The 21,308-nt window shown below is 38.7% G+C and overlaps 1 protein-coding gene across 10 annotated transcripts in view; it reads left to right on the top strand.

Moving 5' to 3' along the window:
- The first annotated feature begins 1,913 nt into the window (after positions 1–1,913).
- clocka (clock circadian regulator a) overlaps positions 1,914–21,308 on the top strand; it is a 37,178-nt gene continuing 17,783 nt past the window's right edge. For 3 of the 10 annotated variants that reach the window (XM_035948848.2, XM_035948852.2, XM_035948847.2), the window contains exons 1-2: positions 1,944–2,098; positions 10,934–11,018. The gene's annotated coding sequence lies outside the window, so the exon portion shown is untranslated. Of the gene's footprint in view, positions 2,099–2,188; positions 2,439–10,933; positions 11,019–16,651; positions 16,766–18,442; positions 18,502–21,308 lie in introns of those variants that run through there. The other 7 variants (XM_055016940.1, XM_035948849.2, XM_055016943.1 and 4 more) reach the window with 7 other exon arrangements.

The following is a 21,308-nucleotide window of genomic DNA, read 5'->3' as shown; positions in this document are numbered from 1 at the left end:
TATTTATAAATGTGATAAAATAAATGAGAAAACATAAATGTGTGATTACTATTCTCAACAGTAGATGTCACCATCATCAGCCAAGTAAAGCTGGGATCTGTGTATTTGGTTTCAGTTTTATTGATGCTGTATGTAGGATATTGTAGTAATGTTTAAAGAGGATGCAAATATGTGTAATCCTTTTTTATGTGCCGTATATTAATAAACATAATACCTGTGTTAAGTAGGGATCCCCCTGACAGGTCTGATGAGTAAATTAACCCATAAAACGGTTCAGATTTGTACATTTAATGCTGACATTTCTGCTCTGATTTTATAATCATTCTGGCCTCAGGCTTATGTTGCAATCAAAAGCTGGTATATTCATTGCTCTTGAAAACGTGACAGACAAAAACAAAGTTCCAAGCTTGCACAAAAATGAAAAAGAGAAACTCGTTTATAGATTCAGAGTTCATTCTCAGTATCAGTGCATCATTTTACAGGGGTTCTTCAAAAGTTGAGCTGCACCACAGTAAGAAGATTTACCAGAAGAGAACTTTTTTGTTGTATCTCAACATCCACATAAGGATGAAGTGTTTGCATTTCCAACCACATATAGTTATCTCACCACAAACAACAATGAATAAAATGAATTTTCACCCTAAAGACTGAATTAGTTCAAGAGCCTTTAGATGTTAACATAAAATGAGCTACTGTGTAAAATCCCACAGGCCCTCTGTCCAACTCTATGAAGTAAAACGCCACTTTGTGTTGGACTACAATCAATATTGTAAGGCTGAGTTCTAAATTGCTTCCTGTGTGTATTCAAAGTGACTGATATTAACTCACAAAAGGACTGTTTGGAGAATATGTGTTGTGTGTCCCAACTGGAGTAATAGAAATATGTTCTAAACCTATCTTGCAACCCTCCAGAAAAATGAGAACACATACGTATGAAAATGATACTACAGTGGTTTGAGTGCAATGCAGAAGTAGGTTGCTGGTGTGATTTTATGAACACTGCCTCTGCAACTATCGATCAACATTTTAAGGTACTTCCAACCAGCTGGCAGGAGATCCTTGCAGGAGATGAATAGACAGAGTGAATGCAAAGGTAAAAAAAAAAAAAAAAGAATTCACTGCTTTATCCTCTGATTCAAGACTTTTATTTATCACAAACACCACAAACATGTCTCTGCTTCCTCATAATAAAACGTAATGTCTAATTCATGATAATGCACTGCATAACTAATAGTGAAAATGAAGGAATAAATGTCATTTACATGTTCTTAAAACGTATTACCACTTTTCACCCCACAAATTGCACAAATTCTTCCTCGCAAAAGTGTCGCAACAGCGCCAGACGCAAATTGACCCACTTGATGTGGCCAAAGGTGGTACTACAGCTTTTGCTATTTTGGCTGTTGTCATGGTGACGAGCACCACGCCGGGGATGAGGAGACGTTAAAACAATCAGACGGCCAGTTAATCCAAAGAAACTCATCCAAAGGGTAGAAAGGATAATTACACAGCGCAACAGTTAAGTATTTCTCTATTCAGAAATGCTTGAAAAAAACTATAATTTCTCCTAACTGCAAATCCAAAATATAATGCCAAGAAATAGTCATTTTTGTATTTTTACTTTTACTGTATTTTTTTTTGCGTGTAATATAAGCAATCAGAATTGCTTTTTTTTTAAGTAGTCCTACTTTACAGTACTTTCAGTTAATGGGGTCAATGCAGCAAACTGTATTTTGTGAATGTTTGTCTCAAAAACAGGAAAAAAGATGCAATGGATGCAATGTTGCTGAAATTATGCATATCCACAAGTGGTTTAATTTGACAGATTTTAGCTGCACTGACTGCAAAGCAAAAATAACAACAACATCCTGCTGTGTAATAGTACAAATCACGATTGTGTGAGTTTGTGTCTAATATAGGTAATCTACCTAAACCAGGATGTTGATCAGTCAAGCAGGCATCTGTGTGTTATCAGGAGTACAGCGGTAGGCCCTCTTGGCTCCAGTTCCAACTCCAGTCTGCCTCAGCCCTGCGCAGTCAACCGTCAGCAGCGCCACTGGGTGCAGGGATATCCCGATGAAAAGGGAGACTGTTCGGGGTAAGTGTCACTTCTCTCCCGGTGAAGTCGCCTCCGGAACTCGTATCGCTTTTGTCCGCAGCGTGTGTGTGTACTGTCGACGGGCGTGAAGGTGCAAACGGAACAGTTTTGCTTTTGGTGACAGCGACTGGGCGAAGGCCCGGTGACCCACATTCTTATCTAATGCTGTATGTTAGCTACCTAGCTAGCTCCAGCTAAAAGTGGGTTGACACACATACTGTTGCAGACGAGTTAAATGCTCGCCAGTTTACGTCTTAAAGTGTCCGCTCGGAGGAAAAAATACCGTTTGTCTGTTTTTTTACGGAAGAAGAACCCTCGACAGTGCGTGTCATTCGTCGCAGTAAGTGTATTAAACTATAAAAGCTGTTGTTTTGTTGCTGTATTTGACGTTAGCATGCAAGCTAGGTGGCGTTAGCCTTCTAGCAATCACTGCCCGGTTCGCCGGCCGGCATCTCCGGCAGCGAGCAGACAGCTAGATTGACGTTCTGTTACCTGTGTTTGTCTCACCTCAGCTCAGCAGGTTTTACAGGCCTGACCACCGTGCACGTCTCACCTGCTTAATTCTCACACATTTACGCTTCTTTTCAAGGGTATGTCTGTGTTTTTCCCCCGGTGCTGATGTGTTTGTGACAGCTGCGTTTCAGCTCCATTCTGCTGCTCTCCATTCATCAGAGAGCCAGCAACTAACTATTATTTTCATTATCAGTTGATATGAGGATTATTTTCTCGGTTAATTGCTCCAGTTCATTGCTCTGTTGAATGTCAGAAAATGGTGAAAACGTCAATCAGTGTTTTCCAAAGCTTCAAGATGACAGCTGCAAATGACTTGTTTTGTCCACAAACCAAATACACTGAGTTTATTGTCATAGAGGAGCAAAGAAAAAAGAAAATATTCATATTTAAGCAGCTCAGCTCAGATGATTTAGACTTCCTCATCTTTTTGAAAAGCATCCTGACAGAATAATCAATCATCAAAATAGTTTCCAATTAATTAGAACCTTGACAGTTAGTTGATTAATTGACAAATGTTTTCCTTTCCAGTCAGTAGCTGTGAAACTGATCACACAGTCACTTGATCTATTCATTTTCCCGTCAGCTTTGTCCACAAGTCTCTCAACACAACTGTATTTTGTCTATCAGGTGATTAATTCACCTGGATCAAATCAGCTAATGACAGCATCCAGATGATTACTTAATAGTCTGATATGGATATAAAATAGAACTTAAGGGTTTGAGGAAAATATGTATCTTTTGTCTGATACATATTGCAATTTGATTTTTTTTTCATGTCAAGCTTCAGTGCAACATTAAGACATACGTTTAACATAGATGTAAAGCATGTGATAGAGCATTATCACATGAGATGCATATGAATAGCCTCAACAAACATGCATTTCTTGCATTTTTAAATGGCATAGGAGATAAAAGAAATTAGTACAGAAGTTATGACTGAATGATAAAAATAAAACTATTTCAACAAGAAAACAAGAACAGTTTTTTTGGAAGCAGTCTCTGTCAGTGAAGCCTGTAGGTCATTCACTTAAGGTTCAGGAACAGCATGTAAGTACTGCATGTTCTGCAATCAAATTAAAGTAATGATGAGAGCAAACTCTGAGTCAGTTGCGCTGCTTAGGAGACACTAAGCAAGCAAATTGCAGCTGGTGCAATTTGCTAATTGCTTGTTTGAAATTGTGACTTTGAACTGAAATTGATCATTGATTAAGTCTTGATATCAAACATGTCATCCTTGTAAACCAGCCCCTGGGAAATTAAACCAGTAGGTTAAAGTAGTGGCTGCTTAATGTTCTGAATATTAAGGTCAGATTTGGATGCCTAGAATAAAGGGCAAAGTCAAGATCTGTTGCATTTTCAATTGTCAGTTGTGTGTCACAGTAATTATTGAAAAAAAGGCACACGGAAAACCACGATTAATCTCTTAATTAGATTCACAACATTTAGCACTACAATTATTAATAGAATAGTTGTAAACTATTTGATTAATCATCATCTATTTTGATAACCAATTAATTGTTTTTAAGTAATTTCAAGAAAAGTCCAAATTCTCTGATTTCAGCTTCTTAAATTTGAAGATTTTCAGGGTTTTTTACTACTTTATGGCAGTAAACTGAATGTCTTTGGATTGTGGACAAAGAAACATTTGAGGAAGTTGTCTTGGGTTTTCAGAAAACCTGATCAGCATTTTTCTTCATTGTCTGACAACTTATAGATAAAACAACTCAATGATTAATCGAGAGAGGAAGCAACTGTTAATTGCAGTCCTGATTGTATTTCAAAGCTTGAATATTCCCTTAGATTGAATCCTTGAAATAATTAAATAAAGTATTAAAGAAGAGTATCTCTCCATCTGAAACTGATTAGATACACATTTCTATATAGTTTGAATTATGGAAGTCTTTTGATTTTGGATGGTTTGATTCAGACTTAATGAAATCAATCCATCTAATGTCAGCTTTAGTGTGATGATTGTTACAAGGTGGAATCTTTTTGCAGAGAGACAAGTAGCATAATGAAACAGTTTTCTATACATTTCACTGTGACAAGATCCATTTTGATTCTGCATGTAGGAGAAATGCAGCAATAAATATTTATCATTTATATCTGTCATTACAATAGCCTTCATTTGCTTGCACTTGCTTTTGATTTGATTTCTTTGAAAATACACTTGAGAATACAACCTCAAAAGTAACTTTAATTATCAAGCCATCTATTGCAATTAAAAGTAGGCACTCCTTAATGTGATTTTTTTTTTTTAGGTTAACCCCGTCTTTAAGAATTACTTGCAGGATTTCATGATATTTTTGTATGTTTCTTAGCCTTAAGCAATAGTTAAAGTAGTAAAATCAGAGTGGTGCTTTGAGGCCACTGTTAATTAATAGAGCTAGACTGTTAAAAATGTTCAGGTTAATATTTTGTCCAATATCTGACAGCACACATTTTCACATATTACATTACATTTGGAGCTGAACAATTTGTTGCAGTTTTCTGACAGATATTGCAAGTTGATTTGCAATATGTTTTTTAATGTCAGAGTTCAATTTATTATTCAACGTGTAATAGATTTAAAACATGATGGGGCATTACCACATGAGATACTATCAAAGGCCTGACTTTCACACGAGGAGGATGGCTTCTATATAGTCTGTGTTCAAATAGCTATTTCAATGGAAAATCGATTAATTGCTCAGCCCTAATTATATTACATTCATGTGGTGTGGCAGGTAAGTAACAAGAAAATGCAGTGCACAAATGTCAACCTGATGTAACTTAGAATAGTGCCACCGTAACATTGTTTGTCTACTAACAACATAAATTCCTGGTTTGTCAGTACCACCCTTATTTAAAAAAATGTTGCTTTTTTTTTGGTCAAATTTTCATTAATTTAAAATGAGTTCTTTGTTGGAGCCACTTAGATCTGCTGGAAATATTTTTGCCTGGGTCCTCACCAAATTTCACGGCCGTGGGATTTCTATTTCAAGAGATAGGGAATAAAAATGGCTTTAAAATGGCTTCCCAGACAAGATGTTAATTTTTTTTTTTTTTTTTTTAACGGTGAAACTACAAAAAGAAATCCATGCTTGAAAACGCTAAACAAAATCTGACATGTTGAAGCAACAACACTGATGTACCACTTAGTATGTAAACATGTCAGAAAAACAATTGAAGGCATCTGTATCAGTATTGTTATGTTAAAAAATGGCCGGTCATCACCAGTACAAAGTCTGAAATTCAACATCAGCAAAGCATGAAAAATCCAGCCTGTGTCAGACTGTGTTAATAGATAGTAAATACTTTGTGGCTGTGTTTGCACACAATACAGATTCGGTGCTCCGTTTTGAGCATAAAGAGCTGTTAGTGGAGCATGGAAAAATACTTTGACACCTTTTTGTTGCTGGAACGACTGCGAGCTGCAGGTGAGCTGAGGAAACAGGGACACTGTGTCTCTCTCTGTGAATCTATGCTTCCTCTGCTTTGGCAGACTCTTACTGCTTTCTATTGCGTTTCACTGTTGCTTGGCACCTTGGAACATGTTTGTCATGGTTTACCAGTTTCTCTGAGTTTAGCATCAAACCTACATTTTATATGCAGTCTCAGTTTATAGGTGTTTTGTGTATTACATGCAGCAGTAATAAGAAGTGGGCAAAAAATTGGCAGTGGAGCATAGCAAATTAGCTTCCTTTAAACAGGGGAGGAGGTGGGACGGATAACACCATCAGCTATTAGGGAGGGAGAGGAACACATGCAGATTACATTATTATGTGCTGTGCCTAATAATGTAATTACTGAACGCCTGTCATATCAGACTTCTCTGATACAGAAGAGCCTGTGTTGATTTGGATGCGATTTTCTCTGGCTTTGGACAATGCAGCCAGCTTTCAGTCATTCATAGGACTGATAAGAGGTGGTGGTACTACTGGTTCTGTCTATCCCTGGTTGATACTGATAGTCAGCAGACTGCAGCGCTCCTTAGTGATTAGAGACATGCTAATGAATGCTGAAGCTTGAAAAACAATGCTCTCCATATGGCAGATTTCACATTTTGGTTCTGCAGCACAGATGAAATAAAAGGTTGACTGTCAATGACCGTGTAATCTTCAAGCCCTTGGGCTCCGTGCAGTAGCTTTGAATGTGAACAGCACATTCATAGTGTCACAGGGATGACTCCTATATCATTATTTCCTTGGGGTAATCTGCCTTCTCAGTGCCACATCAGTGCTACAGCAACCAGTTTCACAGAATCCAAGCACCAGATTTGCATTCACAAGATTTTCATGCTTTAAATCTTTGAAATTGTCTCATCTAATATATGACTAATATTATTAGTCAAGGTCAACCCTGTGCTTGATGCAGTCAGTTGGACCAGCGATCATAAGGTTAGGATTCACCTTGGGTGTTGACTCAGTCTTTGCCAGAGATAAACCTGACTGTGATGCCATCTGATGCCATCGAATCTGTTGCTTTTCACTTTAAAAGGTGAAGGTGTAGTATTTTTTTTTTAAACTGTTGCATCGGTGGAGACTTTTTGGAGGTTGTTTTTGAAAATGACGGCTAATACAGTACAAGAAGACTCCACTTGACCTAAAATGCTGACAGTTTTAATTTGAAATGTGAAACATACATTTAAAGGCACCATGTAACACAGAAATTTCAGTTCGATTGATGTGTTGTAGTTTACTATATTAGATCAGGTTGGCGCCACATCAATTTATAGGCAGACTCCAACATTAGAGCTTCAATACTGCTGTTAAAATGAGTTATCTTTTTCCTGTGGAGCTTCAGTTTTATTGTCATGTTTGCTGTTAAATGATGATGTGGTACAATAGCATTTGTTGAAAAGATGCCCAGTGTGTATACTTGATGAAGCCATCTACTAAAATAACCAGACAGACACTACAATGGCCATGTTCATTGTACTGAAGCTACATGTAACCCACTATCCCACTATATTACATAGTACTAAAACATGTGCACACAGCCTATGAATCCCTAAGCTAATTAAGTGCCATAGTGGTTCATAATTTCCCTTTTATACACAGGGTAGCAGGGCTGAACGATATGCAAAAAACCCCAAAAAATCAGATTGCAATTATTTTTTCAGATATTTTGAGTGCCATATGAGTCATGATTTTAGCAGGAATGGCAACTTTTGCATATCTTTTCCACTGAAACAAATACAGAAATAATGATGTGATTTTTCTGTCAAACAAACGTTCCGTTGTGTCTGGAGGATATGATTAGTAGACTGTGGCATCTCTGTAGCACCACAATGTTTCGTTGTAATGGTATGTTGTGACACATTTTCCTTTCTTTTCCTGTGAAGTAGATGTAGTACCTAGTCATATTGGGATTTTGATAACATTCAAATATTGTTCAAGAAACTGTGTGGGCTAAGAAGGTCATGTTTTTAACAATTTTGTGAACCAGATATCCACAAGAGATCAGTAATCCATTCAGCTGGCTTCTCTCCACTGCCCTTCAAGCTCTAAGGCTACTACGTCCACTGACAGCAGCATTAACTGCAGAGAAATCCTTTTGCCACACAGGATTGTTTCTGTTACACTGACCTTTGTCTGAAAGCTGAGAGGGTTTTTCCTCTTGAAGACATAAATCAGATTCGCAGACTTTGTCAGCACTTATTTCTCTGCGTGGCCTAACACATCAAAAGTAATGTTTCATTACTTGGCAAACAGCAGATCTCTTTGGAGTTTGTCTCAGTATGTGCAACGATGAAGCAATAATGCAAACTGATGAGGTGAAGCTGGAGACTTGTTTGATGTTGAACTTTTAAACTAGTAAAAATGGGTTACTGAGCTAATGACTGCATTTATGTAGCAGATATAGGCCTGAACTACACATTTGTAAATTTCTCAAATTCTTTAGTCACTCTGATTTATGTTTGCCCAGAATGAGGTTTTTATTACTAATCACAAGTACTACAATATTACCACACGGTACAGCCCTGCTGTTATGTTGCTCTTTGATGTAGAACTCCTTTTTATTTCAGCAATACAGCTAAAATGGAGAAAAATGCACTGAATTTAGAACAAATATGAACATTTAGGAGACTTAGCCAACAATAAAATGGAACAAAACTAATGTTGGCATTGTGTCTCTAGTGTCTTATGATCATTTAAATAAAGTAATAAACACAAGCACAAGAGATGTGCTTTGAGACAGCAAAAGTAACACTGCATGTCTTTCAGACAGCAGTTGATTCTTGCAAAAATGGAAAAAGTTGACCTACATGGAGATCAGGGGCAATCGAAAACTGTCTTAGAATGACGCTATCAGATGTTGCTATGATAAAAAAAACTGGGTCAAGTCTTCTGGGTTTTTTTTCTAAAAAGCAATGTGGGTAGAAGTGTGAACATCAGCGTAATTGTTAACGGTTCTTTTATTACTCAAATTAGACATGAGCAAATCAATTTGTTTTGGAGTCTGCAACTGAACCTGTTTAACATGTAATGTTAACATATCATGCAGTATGAGCAGCTGGAGTGGCTATAGAGCGAAGAAATGAGGAAATGCTACAATAAGCACATAAATACAAGATTCGCACCATCAGAGTTTCTTGGTGCTGAAATATGAAGAGTAGGCTCTAGCTGCATCTTGAGCCAAGTTTAACTAAGCCAACCCCACGCTTTTAAACTGATGCTGACAACCCTGTACTTCACTGTCTCTCGACAAATTCACACACTATGGTTTGTGGAGGCATAGCTGTTTGTATCCTATCGGCTACACGTTACTAAATCTTGTTAAGGATAGTCGGGCAAATAGAAAAGTTACCCATTTAGTGCTGAAATATTACATTGATTACTTTTTTCTATTACTGTAGATTTAATGTTTCTATATTTTTGATTCTGTTGTTTGACAAAATGTGCACGTGAAAGATTCTACCTTGCACTGTTTTTCACTATTATCTTCCTTCTAAAACAGACTAAATAAGCAACTGAATAGCTGAAAAAATATTGAATATGAATATAGTAATTAATGAGTAGAAGTAATAGACATTTGCATAAACTAATGCTTAGGATGTGTTCCAGTGCCCATACTACCATTCTACATAGTATGCCAGAGAAGATTTGATATGTCTAAATACATACCAGGTCAAACGCAAGGATGTTCTGCTACATCTAGTCACATTTTGCAGGATCCAAGCCAGTATGCTTTTCTGACTGTTTTGACCCATAATCGTCTGTGCAGCGAAAGATGCGTCATATACATACATCAGTGTCTGCTTGGATATAAACAAGCTTTAGCCAACACCAAAGAGTGCACATGGGATGGTTTATTTCACGCTGCAGACAGACATACAAGCAAATCGGTTTAAAGCACAGTGTGATAAAGTACTATGTCTCAGTTGTATGCATACTGCAAGCAACAGTGCAAACTTTATAAGGGCAGCTTGACTATGTACTGAAAGTGAGAAGACTGAATATGCAGTTTGGAACACAACCTTAGTCGTTTCATTTAAACCAGCAGGGTGGCAGTAACCATAAATGCACAAACACTGTCGACACATGTTTATGTCAATTGCTTCGCCATGAATCATTTTCTTTTTTAAACTATAATCATTTGTCTAAAACATTTTTTTTTTTTAATCTGGAGCATTAGAAACTTTTCTTCAACTTATCCTAGGTTTTATGCCGTACTCTTAGCTGCTGTAGCCTGATAGGCCTAATCAGCATTTTGTGAACTCATTTGGCTTGAATGTGAAGGACCTTCATTTGTTAAAAGTCTTGCACTCCAGCTTTAATCAAGCACTTGGTGGTTCTGATACATTAATTTAAATTATCTGAGGTCGAGATAAATTCAGAAGTCCACAGGTGTTTACAACATGGCACGAATCCTTCAGATAAATGTAATAGTTCAAGGCCAATATGAAATTAACTCCACTTTATGATGGGATGAAAGTGCCACTATGATAAAGTCCTCAGTCATGAGGAGGGTTAGTAAGCTACCAAGTTGTGGCGTTCAAATACACGCACCCTCAACATTACTTTTTCAAACCTTCAAGCGACGCAAAGTATATTAATACAGATGCTTATGTTTACATTGCCTGGAAACAGACCCCTTTCCCAGCTGATGGTCCAGACACTTGGACTGTAAATGAACTTCGAACAGAAATGCGTGTGATTGTGCGTGTGCGTGTGTGTGCGTGTGCATGTGTGTGTGATTTCAGAGCTGTTCTCTTATTTCTGCAGTGTTGTGGGAGGCTCGCGATGACCCAGATGTTTTAATTCTGATTCAGTAATGAGTTTATTTGCTCTGAGCCGCTCATTTTGTAAATTTAGCTTTTGTCTTTCTGTTCAACAGGTGAAGAATTCAGGCAAGATTTAACTACACTCATCCGTCATGAAGTGAAGCGGTTGACTAATTAACCATCACTCTGAGACAAAAGGTAGGTTTATTTAGAAATAAGCTCAGTAGCTTATTTCTAAATTTTGCTCTTGGTTACAGCAGTAGACTGTTTAAAGCTTATTCATATTCAGAGATGGACGGTCTGGGCTAATTAAGATGTTTGATGTCTAATTCATCGGGAGCTCTTACAGTAATGTTCTATTTTTGATTTGCAGCCTGTCATCATGAAAATAATGAATATGGAATGAAAATCGTGTTGACTGAGTCACTGGAACATTTCAGATAATTTCCTCGTAAGGAGAGGCTGCTATAAAACTGGTTCAGTTCTCTTGGTCTTTGTCTGCTGATACTCTTCATTAGCCCGTATTATTAAAATTGCTGTCCGTGCTAGCTGTGGATGTGTCTGTGTTAGTTGAGTACATATTGTGTTTTGCTAAGTTCTCCTGAGGTTCAGTGCAGTGGCATCATATCTAGATAAGTAAATGCACAGTATATCTTTCATGTCTTTCATAATTTTGACCGATGTGCCTTGCATTAACCAAGATTAGCCTTAGGTATTGATTGAAATAGTTTTTAATATGCAGAGTTGCTACTCTGTGGGAAAGTATGGAATCTGACTTCAGTCATTTAGTCAAATGACTGGTTGTAGGTTATTGTGTTTTCATGTCAGCAGTTGTGCTTCAGTTCAGCCTAAACTCAGCTGGTGTTTACATCTTTTTGCATCTCTCCTGCCATCTGTACGCACATATATTGAATTTTAATAGTCATATTTGAAATAAAGCTGTTCTTATTTACATAGTTTTTGTTGCCAGACAGCAGAACATGTATGAAATAGTGACTGAAATCTAGCGCATTAGTTCATGTTAACTAGCAGCTACCTCATAGCCATTTCTCAATCTGCAGCTCTGCGCTAAACTGCTTATTTTATAACCGCAAACTGTCTGGCAAACTCAGCATATACATAAGCTAAACTCAACAGCTGTGCTGTAAATCCAGCAGTATTTCCATGTAACATGATAGCTTAGAGAGAAAGTGAGAAGTGATAACAAGTCCTGGTCTCGCAGTCATTCACTTCAGTACACAGACTGTTCTTCCTGTGATTGTTTTTTAAAATATAAAATTCAGATTTTTAAAAAATTACCGTACAAGCACTTTTCATGGTGTATAAAGTAGGTAGCCAGCATAGCCAACACTTTATCTCTTACCTTATGAGACCAAATAAACGATAAATAAGCACAAAAAGCTAATATTTGTAGCATATTAAATCATTTTAACCTCAACTTGGAGCAGAGCAGCATGTGCCTTCCCATATTGTATGATATCTGAAAGTAGAACAATATCACTTCATTATTCCAGCCCGAGAACTATTGGGGAATGTAACACAAGTTAGCCTGCTGTTTTTACATGACATCCCATGTTAGTTGTTGAGCTGTAATATGCAAAGTGTTGTTTGCAAAGATTACAGTCGACTTTTTGGCCACGTTTTAAAAAAATGCAGCCATCCAACAACTTCATTGACATAGTGTCAGTTTGTTTGGAGTCAAATCCAAGTAAATGTTTAGTAAGTTCAACCTACCAGTCTCTTTTTGGTTGGACAAGTTTAAAGTTGTGAAAATGTGGTTGTGTCACAGGTAGTCAATGAACTTAATATAATGGATTAATCCTGGAAGGCTTTTATTGTAGTGCTGTTTTCCTTATGAAAGCAACACAGACATTCGTCTGACTCTTGAGAATCTGGTCAAATGAGAGAATATCAACCAACCAGAAACTACGGCCCTACTTGCATTGCAGCTTGAATACAGTGTTGTGCATTAAACTTGTTGGGTTTTGGAGTTGTATGAGCTAAATTACCTAAAGCTACAATTTTCTGGCATTTATTTGGCAACCTAATAGCAGATGAAGAATGGAACATACATATTAACATTTGGATTTTAAAACCATTTACTGACATAACATAGTGATAGTATGATCGCAAAAACTGCTGAGAAGGCTGGAAATTGCTAATTATAAACTAACAAATAACATTCTTTGAGTACATTTATCAGACCACATACAGGTCCATGAGGATAACTTTTCTTTTTGCAGATGCAGCTGGACTTACAACAAAACCAGATAAGAGATTTTTACACATAAAGTCTGCAAAATTCCCTTTTTAAATGATAGTTTTGTGGCTTACAAGCATTAGTTTCTATTGTGGAAATATTTTGTTCAAACATGAGACAGGTGTATGGGACTAGAATGCGTAAGAACTGTTTATTATGCACAAGATTCTTTTCAACCGTGAAATTGTGACTGTAATGTTTTTCACATGGTCAATTAACATCAAAATAATGAGACATTGTATTTACAATTTGTCAGAGGCCAAGTTAATGTTTCATACGCAGTTTGTTCTGCTTGTGGTCAACACCTCACACAGTTTATTCTTAGATAAGATACTGTTTTTATAGTGCAAAGAAAAGCAGCAAATCTGCACATATCAGAAGCTAGAATTAGCCAATTTTTGCTTGATGAATGACTAATCAGTTCTTATAATCGTTGCTGCTTTAATTCTATAATCTGTTGAAAAAGCAATTAATTGTTTTAGCACTAATCCTGACAAGTAGAAGCATTTACTACAGCGCTGCTCCAAATAGTCCTTGTGAGATTATCCGATTCCATAATAGTTGTTTTGTGAGTTCTGTGTGACGAGTGATGCTTAATTTAAGATCATGAAGTGGCAGACATTGGAAATGTTCTCTTTATCTGAGATTAACTGCAGTCAATAAAGTGCGATTTCGGCCTGGACAATGTGGGTTTGGGTGTGTTGTGATGTTAGTCTGTGGAGAAAAACATAATGTAGTGCAAAGTCTTCTGGAAAAGGACAAGGCCAAATGCACACAAAGAACAAAGTCAAGTAAAAGGATTACTGGATTGTTCGACTGGTTTCAAGCAATTCTACTTTATATGGTAAGAGCAAAATGTCAATTCTTAATGTCATTTATATACCAGATTAAATGCTGATGGTCAAATGTCAGTCATACATTTTGACCGAAGACTGTGGTCTGCTGGCCTGGAGGTCCACAGTCACTCTTGATCGCTTCTCCTGTGCCGCCACTCGTCCCTCTGAACTCCACTGACCCACTTGGCATCAGTATGAGGCCCCTGGCTGAGGTCCTGCTCCTCTGGGACAGGAGGCCAGCAGCAGTCGAGGGGCCCCTGCCAACCGCTGCTGCTTGCCTCTCAAACATTCCTGTCTGTGTGCTGTGGAGTGAAAATGCAAAACAAAGACTCCTTTTGTGCTGTTGGGCCTGCGGATGTGTGTGCAATGAGTGGAAACACAGCTGGCTGCCCAGCGTTGAGAGTTTGGTTGGTACAACTGTGCAGCAGTATGGTAGGCAATGTTGACCAGCTTGTGTTGTGGATTTTATTGCTTACAGGCCAAATGGCCATGACATTATTAAAACCATCCTCATCTTCCAGCGAAGAGCTCTGCCTGTAAACTGAGAGAATAACATCTTTAATTCCTATATGGATGCCACCAGGATGTGCAGACCTTGAACCTGCAGCTCGCAGGATGTGTGACTGAGTAATTTATTCATTAAAGTGTTGTTGATTTGTGTGACCTGCTTGGCAGCGAGTGTGTTGCTTGCTGGTTGTTAAAACTGCATAATATTATCCTAGATATTTCCCAGCACTTGGAGCAAAATAAACACTCCTCTCTTCCTTATCTGCATCTAATCTGAGTACCAAGTCTGTCTCTGTGGTAGAGGATAAAGGATGATGTTACCAAGTGGGTTTTTCAGGTTTAGACAGTTGTCTGAATTTCTAGAAATCCTCTAAAGCCGTGCGCCATGTTTTGACATCTGGGGTCGTTGATGGTTCACAAATCCCCAGTTCTCAGGTGTCGGTGTGGGACTTGAATGATGAGGGAAACACAACTGTTGCTATGAAACCAGTGTTTACGTAGTCATGTGATACAAGATCTGCTAGACAGTGCTGTCTGTTGTTAGGGTTTAAAGATCCAGAAAAACAGCATTTGTTTGAGGAACTTTAGGGAAATTATCTGATGACTAGCTCAATTTTTGTTACACTACAATTATATAGGACTTATATTTTTCTCTAAAATTAAGGAGTCTAGACAGTCCTTAGAGATTTCTGATGGGCTAAAAGACCATTCAGGTTAACTCAACAGACAGTTGATTTGTGAGGTCTGTCTACACGGCTTCTCTGATTTAGCACATACATAAATCAGGGGTTACAGCCACACTTTTATCGCCCCTTCTGACCAGTCAACGCAGACTAGGCTTTTGGGGACCTTAAGGCAGAAACATTATTTTCATTTGAACATTAAAGCATTCTAGTAGCCCCCCAGAATATGACTATGAACCTGTATTTATGCATAATTTGACTGTTTAAGCTTGACAGTCATTTTTGTAGTCACTGGTTGTTAAAATAGAAAGACACCTAGAAAATGTCCCAAATTATGAAATTATAGTAACTTTACTGAAGAAATGTCATTTTACCTACTAATCAGCTGTATGAATGTTTTGGACAAAATAGCCTTTCACAAAAATGTAAATCAAACAATCATGTATTTTTTTTGCCTATAACATAATGGAAAGGCTTTTTTTGCTAAAATTGTGCACGAAAAACAGATTCGTCCTGACATTTTCACTTTAAGGAGGCATGGTAAGGCAAGTTGTTTGAGGCTATGGTCTGACTCTGTATTGATATGTGCTGCTCCAGCCTTTGCATATCAACAAGTAGTTTCTGCCCTCATTAGACTAGTATTCTAATATGCAACAGTATAATCCTGTCCACTCGAGTGTTAAGCTATAATAGGTGTATCCATGGTGGTTATACTGCATAAGATCATCTTTGGTTTACATTTGAATGTCCATCATCTGATACATTTAATATGTTTTCTATTATTTGAATTCATGAGCTTACTGGTTAAAAAGAGAAAGCTACCTGTGCAGTATCTGCTCTGTTTCCTATGCCCTCTAATAGTAAAAGCACTCTCGTTGATGGAGAGAATCTGCTTTATAATGGAATATGGATGGGAGAGACTGCTTGTGATTGGTTCCGTCTAAATGATGTACAATGTTGTCCACTGCATGAGAGAACAGTGCGGTAATGTTTACAGCACACATGTGATCCTGCAGGTCGACCCGTCACATTGTTTTACATCCACAGTCGAGTTCATGACAAAGGGAGTCGCTCTCTGTAGTCGAATAATTCTCAGCGTATGATGGAGGGAGTATCAGCTGTGAAGGAATTCGGTCGGGCTATTTTTACTCTGCACGGTGAGGCTGGTTGCTATGGTGTTGCCCATTGGCACAGTTGCTGCGCTGGCATCTCAGTGTGGGGTGTGGCGGGGTGCGTGACGAGCGGCGCCATAGATCCACTTCAGAGTGACTCATATCCTCAGAGCTCTGCTGCCCTACATCTGAGTATGCGTACACACACCCACATATGTACACACACACACACACGCACGACCAGAGACACTCAACAGTGCTGTGTGAGCAATAGAAAAATGATGAGAAAAGACTGTTTTGAGCGTGTGACTTGATGTGGTCCAGGGTGAAAAATGCATCTTAATCCAGCTGGTAGTCTACGTGCTTGACATTACTAAAAACTGATAATTCGACGTCTGAAAAGTAGCACATCTGCATCGCTTTTTTTCCCTAGACGTCTGTGCCTGCCAAGGCTGAGGGAACTCCAGGAAGTCTTCGCATATCATGTGATAAAATGAGGAAACGTGAAACGCAGGCAGTTTGATCCCCTCACACACCTTTTGTGAAGGTACTTGCTGTGTGATATGTTCAGCTTTTAAAGGATTTGTGTTGACAGAGTGTCGTGTTATTGGTGAGGAAGGTGTTGCCTGTGAAGCTGTGATTAAGTTAGATCGGAGGAGGAAGAAAGTAGGTCATTGGGCCAGCAGGTCAGTGAAGCACAGATGACATCACAGTTATACAACCCCTGCTTTCCCAGTTACACAACGCTCGCTCTGCGCTGAAACTTCTGCTTTAACCACTGCTGATAGTGACTAACATTTTCCTCCCATCTCTTAATTTTCTCTCATATCGGTAATGTCTTCACTTGTCTGGCATCCAGTTGTTTCGTTCTTGCTCTGCACTCCAGTGAGCTCTGCTGTTTTAAGATGCTGTAGAGCAAAAAGGGAAAAGCTGCCTCCCTCTGTTTTTCAGTCGGTACTAAGTCTTTCGTTAAAGCACTTTACTACAACCCTTCTCTACCTTTTATTGTGCTGCCACAAAGTGTGCTCAGCCACTTGTGTTGACAAAGCAGTAATCTTAGATAAGACGCCTATTCTCTGTAACATATTTGTGTTGAAGAGTCACATGCAGTGAGCAGTAAAATAACACTGCATAGCTCAAAGTCAATGAGCCATAATAAAACCTACTCCTCCCCTTACTGTGATTTTTTTTCCTTCTATGTCCTAACATGGAGGTGTAAATATTCACAGCGCTCCAGCCATTCTTTATTTTTGATTAATTCGACAGTAAGTTTATTTAAACCAACAGAATTTAATGACAGCAGGATACACTAATCAGCCACACATTAAATCACTGACAGGTTGGGTGAGTAACACTGATGATCGTGTTACAGTGCAATGTTCTGCTGGAAAACCTTGGGTCTTGGCACTCATGTAGATGTTACTTTGGTGCGTACCACCCACCTAATAGCCAGCTCTTACTTTTGTTGTCTGTATGCACAGACTGTGCACACAGCTCTGTTCATACTACAACAGGGCCATGTCTGGTTGCATTTCTTCTTATACTGAATGCAGAAGAACACACAAGGACACAGCAGCTGGTTCCAGATTACTCTGAAGCCCCATGTCAGTGATTATTCCTGTGGTGTACTTAGCATGGTGGCCGGATATGGCACGGGACTTCTTACTGTGTTTAAGCTTTGTCGATGGAAATCATGTACAAATCAAAGATACTCCTAAGTCTTGTAGTGTCCACTTCAATTCTAACTGTCTTAATAATTAATTATAAAGACAACAGTAACAGAGCGTGTATTCATTACCAAACATTTGTTTTCCTGGCAAATGTGCAGTGGTTGTCACAAATTTTACACTGCAGACTGATGGGTCCGTATTAGATTTGCATTTCTTTTTTGCCGACAAGTTAGTAAGGGTGTGTTTTTATGTCTGCGGTCTTCCTCGGAGTGTTATGTGACGTGTGATTACATGTCCTTTTTATCAGGTGACCAGCCTGACAGAATCTGTCAGAATCTGTCAGGCCGGCCATGCCCCCCACCATCTGATGGTCTCTGGAGGAGAGAGTCCCAGGTGTGCGAGAGACCCCCTCATCCCGGTTCATGGAATTATTGGCCCGCTTCCTGATCTCAATGGCCTCTTTTATCCACCTCTTGTGCTTGTTGGTCTCTGATGTTATAATTTTGCCCTTATCCCAGTCCATAATATGGTTGTTTCTCTTGTTTCTCTTGCAGTGGTCTGTGATGGCAGATTTTTTTTGTCTTCTGGATCGGCTTTTTCTTTTCGTGTTCTTGTGAGTCGTCCTGCTGTCTCTTTTTCACATTCTGTCTGGTGTTCCTTTTTTCTTGCACTGAATGCTCTACCTGTTTCTCCTATGTATGTTTTCTTGCATGATCTACATGGTGCTTCATATATGTTATCACATTTGTTGTCTGGTTCTATTTTGTTTTTAATGTGTACTAGTAGCTGTTGGAGTTTGGTGTGGGGTTTTACTGCTGTGTTGATGTGTTTTTTTTATTGTGTGTTATATGGATTCTGCTATTCCTCGGATGTATGGAATGGTGATTGTCTCTTTTTATTGTCTGTTTTTTGTTTCCCTTTCTTTTTGTTTCTTCTCTTTTTTTCTGACTTATTTTCCTTAGCTTATTGCCCATATTGGATATTGACAGTGTGTGAGTGTGTTCTTGATGTGTTTGTCCTCCTCCTGTCTGTCTTTATCGTCCGTTACGATGCCGGTTCATTCATACAGTGTCCTGACAACTGAAAGTTTGTGTGCTGTGGGGTGCTCTGATGTCCTGAGGAGGTGCTGGTCCCTGTGAGTGGGTTTCCGGTAAACTGTGATTTTTATGCTGCCGTCGTGTCGGTGATGAATGTTCATGTCCAAAAATGATATGGTCCAGTTTATTTCTTCATGTGTGAAGATATGTGTTCCATGTTATATGTTGCCAGTGTCATCCATGTTATTCAGATGGTCTGTGAATTTTTCTGTGTGTCCAGATTTTATGTTTTCCCAGGATGTCATCAATGTACCTCTTCCAAAGTGTGAGTCTGCAGTGTGTGGGTGCTGTGTGGATGGCTTTGGTTTCCAGGTCCTTGATGCCGATAGTGGATCTCCCATTGCAGAACCTTCTTTTTGACTCTGTATTTTTCCTTTAAACTGAAAGTAGGTGGATTAGGCAATGGACCGTAGTACTGTGGTGATGTCTTCAACTGTTTGTGTGATTTTTCGGAGTCCTGTCCTTCTTGAGTCGTTCCTGTATAATGTGTAATGTGACGTCAACCGAGGTTTTTGTGAATAATAATATGACGTTGTGCGATATGAGTATCTCGTCTTTCTTTACTGTAATATTGTTCAGTTCTTGTGCCAGTTATTTTGAGTTCTTGCAATGATGTTCTGTTGTAACAAGGATGGGTTTGATGATGTCTTTTTTTTTTTTTGGCCTTTTTGTCAGCTTTATTAGATAGGCGCAGTGAGAGAGAGACAGGAAACAGGGAAGAAGAGTCGGGGGAAGACATGCAGCAAAGGGCCGCGAGCGGGAATCGAACCCGGGCCAGCTGCATCGGGGACCAGCCCCTGTACATGGGTCGCCTGCTTAACCTGTTGAGCTATACGGGCGCCGGGTTTGATGATGTCTACCAGAGCTTTTGAAAAGTTGTAAGTGACTGATCAGATGCTGTCTACTATGGGGCGTAGTGGGGTGTCTTTTTTGTGTATTTTCGGTGTTCCATATATCCGGGGAGTAACATTGGCTGTGGGTATCAGGTGGTCATACGCTTCTTGCGTTATCTTATTGCTTTGTAATAGGGGTTTTGATAGTATTTCTAATGTCCTTTTCTTTTGTTCTGTGGTGTCTTTTTTTCAGAAATTCGTAGGTGTTTCTATATTCTAGCATATTTGTTAACTGTTTTTCATATGTGGCCATGTCCACAATGACTGTTGTCCATCCTTTGTCGGCCGGTAGGATAGTGATGGTCTTGTCATGTCTGAGTGAGTTTATTGCTTTTTAATCTTTCTTTCTGATACTGCTTTGGGGAAGTTTTGCAGATTTTAGTATACCTGCTATTGTGCTGTGGAGTTCTGCTTTGTGTCCCTAGTCCTGGAGTTTTTTACATGCCAGGTCTGTTGCTAAAATGAATCCTTCATGTGGTATTTTTGTTGGCGTGATGGCAAAATTTAGAGCTCTGGTTAAAACGTTCTTTTCAGTTTCTGTGAGAGTGCATTGTGACAGATTTCATAAACAATTTTCATTGAATTCCATGTGTGTTTTTTTGTTTCTGTTTTTTCTTTCCTTGAGTTTGTTTAATTTTCGGATCTAGCGTTTTTTGTTGTTGTCATGAATTCCTCTTCGTATACATGTTCCAGTTGTGTACTTATTTGCTCCTGTGTGTTTTGTTCCAATGGGAAGCGTTCCTTAAATCTGCTTAATTCCTCTGTAATTTGTGTGTTGATTTTTTTCTAATTTGTTTTCTGTGGTTCTGATCCTCTCTCTGAAGAGGGCCTTTTTCGTTTTGCTGATGATGTTTGCTGCGTTTTTGGTCAAGTTGCGATTCTTGATGTTGAGTCTTGTCGGTGTTATATCCTCGTCTCTGCATTGGAGGTTGAATTTCAAGTGGTTTTTATGGCATGCTCTTTTCTTTTCCAGTCACTCCAAATAGCAGAACATTTTGACACAGTCGTCTCCAAATGGAAGCAGTGCTGGATGGTTCGCCCACTAATAGGGAACATGAGCTAGGTTTAGACCGTTGTGAGAGGTTAATTTTACCCTACTGATGATGTGTTGTTACAATAGTAATCCTTGCTCTGTCAGAATCAGTTCTGACAGATCATTCAGGCCGGTAACCTGATAAAAAGGACACGTTAGATGAAGCTCTGAGAAGAACTGCAGATGTAGTGGAAACATGTCAGCAAGGTAAAAAAACTCACCCTCATAAACTTCTTGTCAAAAAGAAATGATATAAGAAATATCATATAAGAAAACAACAAAATTAACATAATCTGATGGGTCCATACTTACCCCGTTGGATTTGGGTGGATGACTGAAAATACATTGTGCGTACCTTTGTGGATGAAGACTCGTACATGGAAATCATTAATTGGCC

The sequence above is a fragment of the Amphiprion ocellaris genome, chromosome 2 (genome assembly GCF_022539595.1).
Source record: "Amphiprion ocellaris isolate individual 3 ecotype Okinawa chromosome 2, ASM2253959v1, whole genome shotgun sequence".
Classification (NCBI taxonomy): Eukaryota; Metazoa; Chordata; class Actinopteri; family Pomacentridae; genus Amphiprion; species Amphiprion ocellaris.
Note: the sequence above shows the minus strand (reverse complement) of the source record. Positions and strands in the feature narration are given on the sequence as shown.